At 39.2% G+C, this 6,907-nt stretch overlaps 1 protein-coding gene across 3 annotated transcripts in view; it reads right to left on the bottom strand.

Annotated features, from left to right (window-relative positions):
• Window positions 1-6,907, bottom strand: part of NCALD (neurocalcin delta) — a 472,522-nt gene that overhangs the window by 190,341 nt on the left and 275,274 nt on the right. The gene's annotated exons all lie outside the window — the stretch shown is intronic.

The raw sequence follows: 6,907 nt of genomic DNA, 5'->3' as shown, positions 1-6,907 counted from the left end.
GACAGAGCAAGACTCCGTCTCAAAAAAAAAAAAAAAAGAAATTCTGGAAGAGAAACTATCAGCATGTTCCCAAAACGGTAATATAAGAACATTTCCCAAAACAAAGGGCATGAGCTTCCAGACTAAATGTGCCCATGTGCCCAAAGGCCTGGCACAATAAATTTTTAAAAGACCCCAATAGGGCATATCATTGTGAAATTTTTAGAATGTCAGAGATAAAGAGTAGACTCAAAAGTTTCTAGAGATACATGACAGGTTATTATTTTTTAAAGGCTTAGAAATCAGAATTGCATTTTTGAAACTTTTCAAAAGCAGCATTGTACTTAAGAAGACCATGGATCATTGTCTTCAAAATGTTAAGAGGAAATGATTTCCAGTGAAGAATTGTATTCCAAGCTAATATTGAAATCAAGAACTGGACCATGATAAATATCTTTTCATATATCTTTTCATACATGCAAGTATTAAAACTTACCTCCAATGCACGCTTTCTTAAGCTGCTGCCTCAGGAAACTACTGGAGGTTAAGTTCTATAAAAACAAGGACTAAAACTTGGAAAGACGAGGACCTGAAGGCCATGGAGGACATTCAACACAAGAAACAGGGGAATCCTCCCAAGGTGATGATGAAGTGGATTCTCAGAACAAAAGTATGTCGTAGGTTTAGAGAATAATCACTCCTGATTGACACAGGAGAGCAGAGAGTTCCATAAAGACAGCTCCAAGAAACACACAAACAAGAAACCACTAAAGCACCAGAAATGTTGACCCTTACTGAGAAAATTGTTCTGCTTGCTTGGAGCTGTAGCCATTGGCAATTAAGTCCAGGAGAATAAAAACGTTGTACAAGAAAGGAAATGCAATTACCACATGTATCCATGTGGCTCATATGTTAGCTATAATGAGTCAACCATAATGACATAAACAGTGAATACTGTTTTAACCCATAATTGTGATAGTATTATATTGGGAAGATGGGAGTAAGAGAAGGTGTGCACTGGAGAATTGAGGGAGAGCTGGGGAATGAGGGAATGAGAGGAGCTAAATCATCATCTTCCATTATAAGGAGATTGTGTCAAAATTGAAAAATCAAGAAACAGCAGTATATGCAGATTGTTTAGAAATATGGAAGCAGTTGTGAGCTATAATTGCTTGTACTGACCTCTGAAAGCTGAATGTTAAATTCTTAGAAATTTTATAAGCTGGTTGTTAAACACAGTCATTATTTAGAATTAAATTATATAAGCTTATGGTTAGATAAATTATATTTAAAAGCCAAGGTAATACATTTAAAAACTCATCACTCCTCTAGAATTGGAAAAGCAAGGAAAGGATTCTCCCCTAGAGTCTCCAGAGAGAACCAGCCCTGTCTACACACTGATTTCAGCTCAGCATGTCTGTTTAGGCTTCTGATCCCCAGAATTGTAAGATAGTAAATCTGTGTTACTTTAAGTCATTAAATTTGTAGTAATTTGTCATACTAGCAAAAGAAAACTAATACGGGCAACTTTGTTCCTCTTGATTTGGGTTGTCAGTGGGACTGAAGGGGAGGAAACTGAGAGACTCCTGACCCAGGGGAAGTTGATTGTGGAGCTCACTAAATTCCTGCCACCCTCCGAGTCAGTGGGGTTTCTCAGCTTACAGTGGGAGATACCGCTGTGGCTCTAGCCATCAGACCATGCTACATACAGAACTGCTAAAAACATGGGTGGAACGCACAGGTAGGAGGAGCCGTGGGAACAAAGACCTCATGAAAAACCTGGAAGACATAGTCTGAGCAAACCAAAGTAAATATTTTAAGCTCATATGCGTGATATTAAAAAAAAAGCAAAAACAAAACAGCTCATCAAAGTATACAAGTGCCCTACCTCAAGAAAAGTAAATATGAAAATTGCAGTCTAAAAGAACAAATACATCCAATGGTAACGAATCATTAGACAACTCTGTGTTGAGCACCTGCTATGTTTCTATTGTGTTCTCTCATATGTTGTTGCATTTCTCGTACATATGATCCCATCTGAGAATTTGTAAGATAGGAAGGCAGATGAGAAAATTAATGTTCACCAAAAGTAGGTGCCTTGTCGACACAAGTTAGCTGTTAAGGCTGCATGTGTTCCCAGGTCTCGACTTCATGTACTATTTACCTTTTCACTGCACAGTGCTGCAGTAAATAGAAGCTACATTTCCTTGCCCTCAGGGAGTTTGTAATCATTTATATCACAATTATATAACTGTCATTTAAAATAATAATAATAATTCCATAAATCTGCAAAAGGATTCATCACCAGGCTGCCCTTAAGTAGCAAACAAAACTGTTGCATTCCATGATACCACCAAGTATTCATGCACAGGTTTTAAACTATCACGTCTGACAAAGAAATTAGACGTTACTGTGCCTTAAAATCAATCCAAAACAAATGATTGACTTTCACAGATATTACAATATAAGTTAATGAAGAAATGAATAAAATTATAAAAATTTGTTTTAGTTGCAGTTTTTCAGGAACACTGTTTTTATGTCAAGTAAATCTACTCAATAATTAATAAACTACTTACGGCAATTGTGATATTTTCTAGGACTTACAGGATTTCCCTTAATCAAGTTTGAGGCTACAGGCACAATTTTTTTTTAGGAGCTGGTTCCAAATGAATGATGTTTTAATTACGATCCATGAAGCCTCCTTAGTATTAATCTTTCAAAGTCTTGTACAAAAGTTAGAAAATGTTTAGCATGTGCTTCACTTTGCTATGCTTTTTTCTAAAAGCAAACTATTCAAATTACAAGCAAATAGTAACTAGTGATTAATATCTAATAGCACAATAAAGGAGGTACTCAATTTTAACTAAAATTTTCAAAAATGACAAATATCCAAGTACAGCTGTGTACATTTCTCACTGACTTTGATTGCTGCCATTTGTCATTTAATCTCATGCTAGTTTTCTCTAACAGGGACAACTAGAAAATCCCTCCTTCATTTGGGGAAGAGTCAAAGTTAGGTCACATGCCCTGTCCTCAGCTCCCTGGGATAAGTGCTATGTGACTAAAGAAAAATTTTTCCAGCTTTCTCTGACAGCTCACTCCCTTTTAAAAAGGCATTATTAATAACACACATTTGTTAGCACTTACTAAGCACTTACTGTCTCCCAAGTACTCTGCTACAAACTTTTACATATTATTTCATTTAATCTTCACAACAACCCAAATGAATCAGGAGTTTCTGTCATCTTCAGACGTGAAGGCCCAGGAAGAAAACTCAAGTGTGTAAGTCCTCACAGCTACTGAACGATGGTTCTGAAATCAAATCCAAGCAAGCTGACCCCTGTTTCTCCACTGTGTGCTCACTTCCTCAGAACTCCCACCCCGCTCCCAAACCTCTTCCTCACTCCATCACCTTCTCATTCCCTTTCATCCGGGAATCATTCTCACGGTGCAAGGGGTGGTATGGAGGAAGATCGGAGCCTATCTCATCTGTGACTATTTTCTTATCAATCTTGGGCTTTTTCTTTGACCAACTAGATTTACCCACTCAATCCAGATATTGGTTCTGTAACTGTAGGGATGAGGTTTCTTTCCATTTGCCAACTTGGCCTCTGCCAAAGTCTTGCTTTCAATTTTTAAAAAAGACTGTATCACCTCTATCCCCTCCCCTTTCTTTTTGAAATGTTTTAAACCATGTTTCTCACTTTTTTTTTTTTAACCCAGGCTTCCTCTATCATCATCTGCCTTCTCCCACCAGCCAGGGGGATTTAGGCTGGCATTCCATTCTGTGGTTGGAATAATAATGTGGTTAAAATAATAGGGGATTGGAAATTCTGAGATGCTTCCATGGGAGGGCAGGTCTCCATTCCTGTGTTGAATGAAATTCACTTCCTTATCATTCCACATATTAATATCATATCAGGTAACCATTAAATGCTTTGAAAAACACAAAAGCACTTTGAGAGGCTAGAATCTATGGGTGAGAGTGGGGAGGACTATTTCAGACACAGGGGTAGAGGAAGGGCTCTCTGAGGCAGTGACATTTGACAAAGATCTGGATGAAATGCAGGAGTGAGTCGTCTGACCATTGGGGGAAGACTTACTTGGCAAGAAACGGCAAACTAGGGTTGTGGTTTAAGCACTTAGGGAGGGGAGCTTTCAAAAAATGCTGATGCCGGCTTTGCATCCCTGAGCAATGAACTGAGAATTCCATGGGGATGGGCCCCGGGCATTAATGTTTTTTTAAATCTCCCCACGTGACTCTAACATGCATCAGAAGAGAGAACTAAACTACATTAACCAACAATCAGTACAGCACTTTGTAATCAGGTAGTATTATATACTTTCCAAAGCATTTACATGTCCTGTATATAATTTCAATTAAGCTCAATCAATCTATAAGACACTTAAAGCAAATCTACTTACTGCCATACAGTGGCTTAGAGAACATAAAACGTTCCACTTCAAGTCCCCTGTGGAGTGGTGAGTTCCAGTTTCCTTCCAAGAGGCTAAGTGTGTGCAAATGTGTCTACTCGACACACAAGGATATCAACAACCAACAACAAAGCATGACCATGACCTGCAAAAGCCACAGTGCATGTGAGGGTGATGGAATGCCAGTGCTGATGAGGGCTAGTGGGATTAATTATGGATGCCTCCATGGAAAAGTAGAATCTTAAATGCTGACAGAGTAAAGGAGAAAGATCTGGAGAGAGAGGGGTGAGACAGGCGTTTTAAGGTAACAACAAACAACATCTTCATAAAGACTTGACAAGAAAAGCCACATTTTATATGATCTGATAGAATTGTTCCAATTTTCTTTCTTTCTTTCTTTTTTCTCGTTTTCTTTTTTTTTGAGACAGAGTTTCCCTCTTCTTGCCCAGGCTGGAGTGCAATGGCACGATCTTGGCTCACTGCAACCTCTGCCTCCCGGGTTAAAGTGTTTCTCCCGTCTCTGTCTCCCGAGTAACTGGAATTACAGGCGCCCACGACTACATCCGACTAGTTTTTGGTATTTTTAGTAGAGACGGGGTTTCACCATGTTGAATAGGCTGGTCTCGAACTCCTGACCTCAGGTGATCTGCCCACCTCAGCCTCCCAAAGTGCTGGGATCACAGATGTGAGCCACTGCACCCAGCCGGATTGTTCCAATTTTCTAGAAGGACAAAGAGTACTTGTAATCTTTATCTATCTTAAATGAAGGACTCAATATAGATTTGTTAATGAGTTTATAACAGACTGGTTAGAATGGTATTTTTATTATAATAAGTGCTTTCATCAGCAGATGGGACAGTTCAAGGACTCAACAAGAAGTAAGGGGGTTCTAGTTTCTCCCTGATCATGGACAGATATGCATACAAGAGCATCTAAGATTATGTGTATAAATATTCTACATCCAGAATAAGAGAGATTTTGAATGATGAAAACTCACATGTTTCTAATTTCATTGTAGCCAAAGACATATTTATCATTATTCAATTTTATACCAAAGAACCAATCAAATAAAATGATTTGAATTCCCTTTCCTGTTGTGTTTGTTGGAGATTGAGGCAGAGAAGTCAAATGTTTTCCCTGAGTTTGTGTTTAGGAGGACTCCCGGAGGGCTATTCCTAGCCTCTCTTCTCCCTGCCTCACTGTCCTAGGGGAGAAGCAGTGTTTTCTCTAATCAGTCCTTTGGGGATAGAAACTAGGAATGTGGAGCCTCAGCCCTTCCTCACTCAGTGTATCTCTTTGAGGTGTTAACTGCCTGCAGGAAGCATGAACTCTTACATGGTCCCAGCCTGTGCTTTAGGGAGGCAGGGTTTATATTGTGGGGAAAACGGCTGGGGTTTCCTTTCTCCTCTCTCTCTCTCTTTCTGGGTGGCTGCAGTGGTAGTTTTGTGCATGTGACATTTCTTCCATTAAGTGTGAATTCACAGGTCAAGCTCTCCAGTATGGTAGGTTTACTGGATCCTGGTGTAACTGAAATTAAGATTTTCTCTACCTAACCTCCTTTACTCAGTGTATTGTATTTGTGCTATGGTATTTGACAATAATAAATACTTGGTTTGGGGAATAGTCTTGTGCCTAAGATAATTTTTTTAGGAGCCATAGACTGTCTTATTTTTAATTTCAAGTGGATGGGGCTATTTCTATAATAATCTTAGGTCAATTATCAACTCTTCAGATGTATTAAAAAGTGATCCACTTGGGTGATCTTGTGTCTAACTCTACTTCTGAGTGCTTCAGTACTTGAGAGAACTATATCCATTCCTGGAAGATAGCCAGGCTAGGGCTGTTGAAGGAGCCTCAGCTGTACCCAGGCACCAGAGTGTCCATCAGTCTAGCTGAGTCTACTCATATCAAAGTCTCCATTAATTTCCATGTTGCTAAAGCCAAAGGTCAATTCTTAGCCTTCACTTTTCACCTCCCAGCATCATTTGACATAGCTATTCAGTGTCTTCTCCACGAAATGATTTCTTCTTCCTATCTTCCCAAATGCTTGTTCTCATTTTCCTTTGCTGGTTCCCCCTCATTCTCCTGATCTCTACGTTGGAGTCACCCAGGGCTTAGGTCTAGAAACTCTTCTTTTTTCTGTCCACACATACTTTCCAGGTGATCTCATCCAGTCCTATGGCTTTAGATAAAATCTACATGCTGACAATCACCAGTTTGGCTCCTCTCCCCTGAACTCCAGATCCACACCTTCAAATACCTACTCATCTACTTTGCATGTCTAATTGATGTTTAGGACTTAACATGTGCCCAGATTGCCCCTTGATCTTTCCTTCAAATTCTGTTTCCTTCCCTGTCATTCCCATTCTCGTAATGGCAATTCCATTCTGGTTGTTTAAACCAAAACAATGGTGTCATTCATGACTTCTCTTTTCCTAATACCCCAGCCAGATACATGAGAAAATCCTGTTATATGAACTATCAAAACAGATCC

Source organism: Colobus angolensis, unplaced genomic scaffold (assembly GCF_000951035.1).
Source record: "Colobus angolensis palliatus isolate OR3802 unplaced genomic scaffold, Cang.pa_1.0 Scaffold121, whole genome shotgun sequence".
Taxonomy (NCBI): Eukaryota; Metazoa; Chordata; class Mammalia; order Primates; family Cercopithecidae; genus Colobus; species Colobus angolensis.
This window is presented reverse-complemented; position numbering and strand designations above follow the sequence as displayed.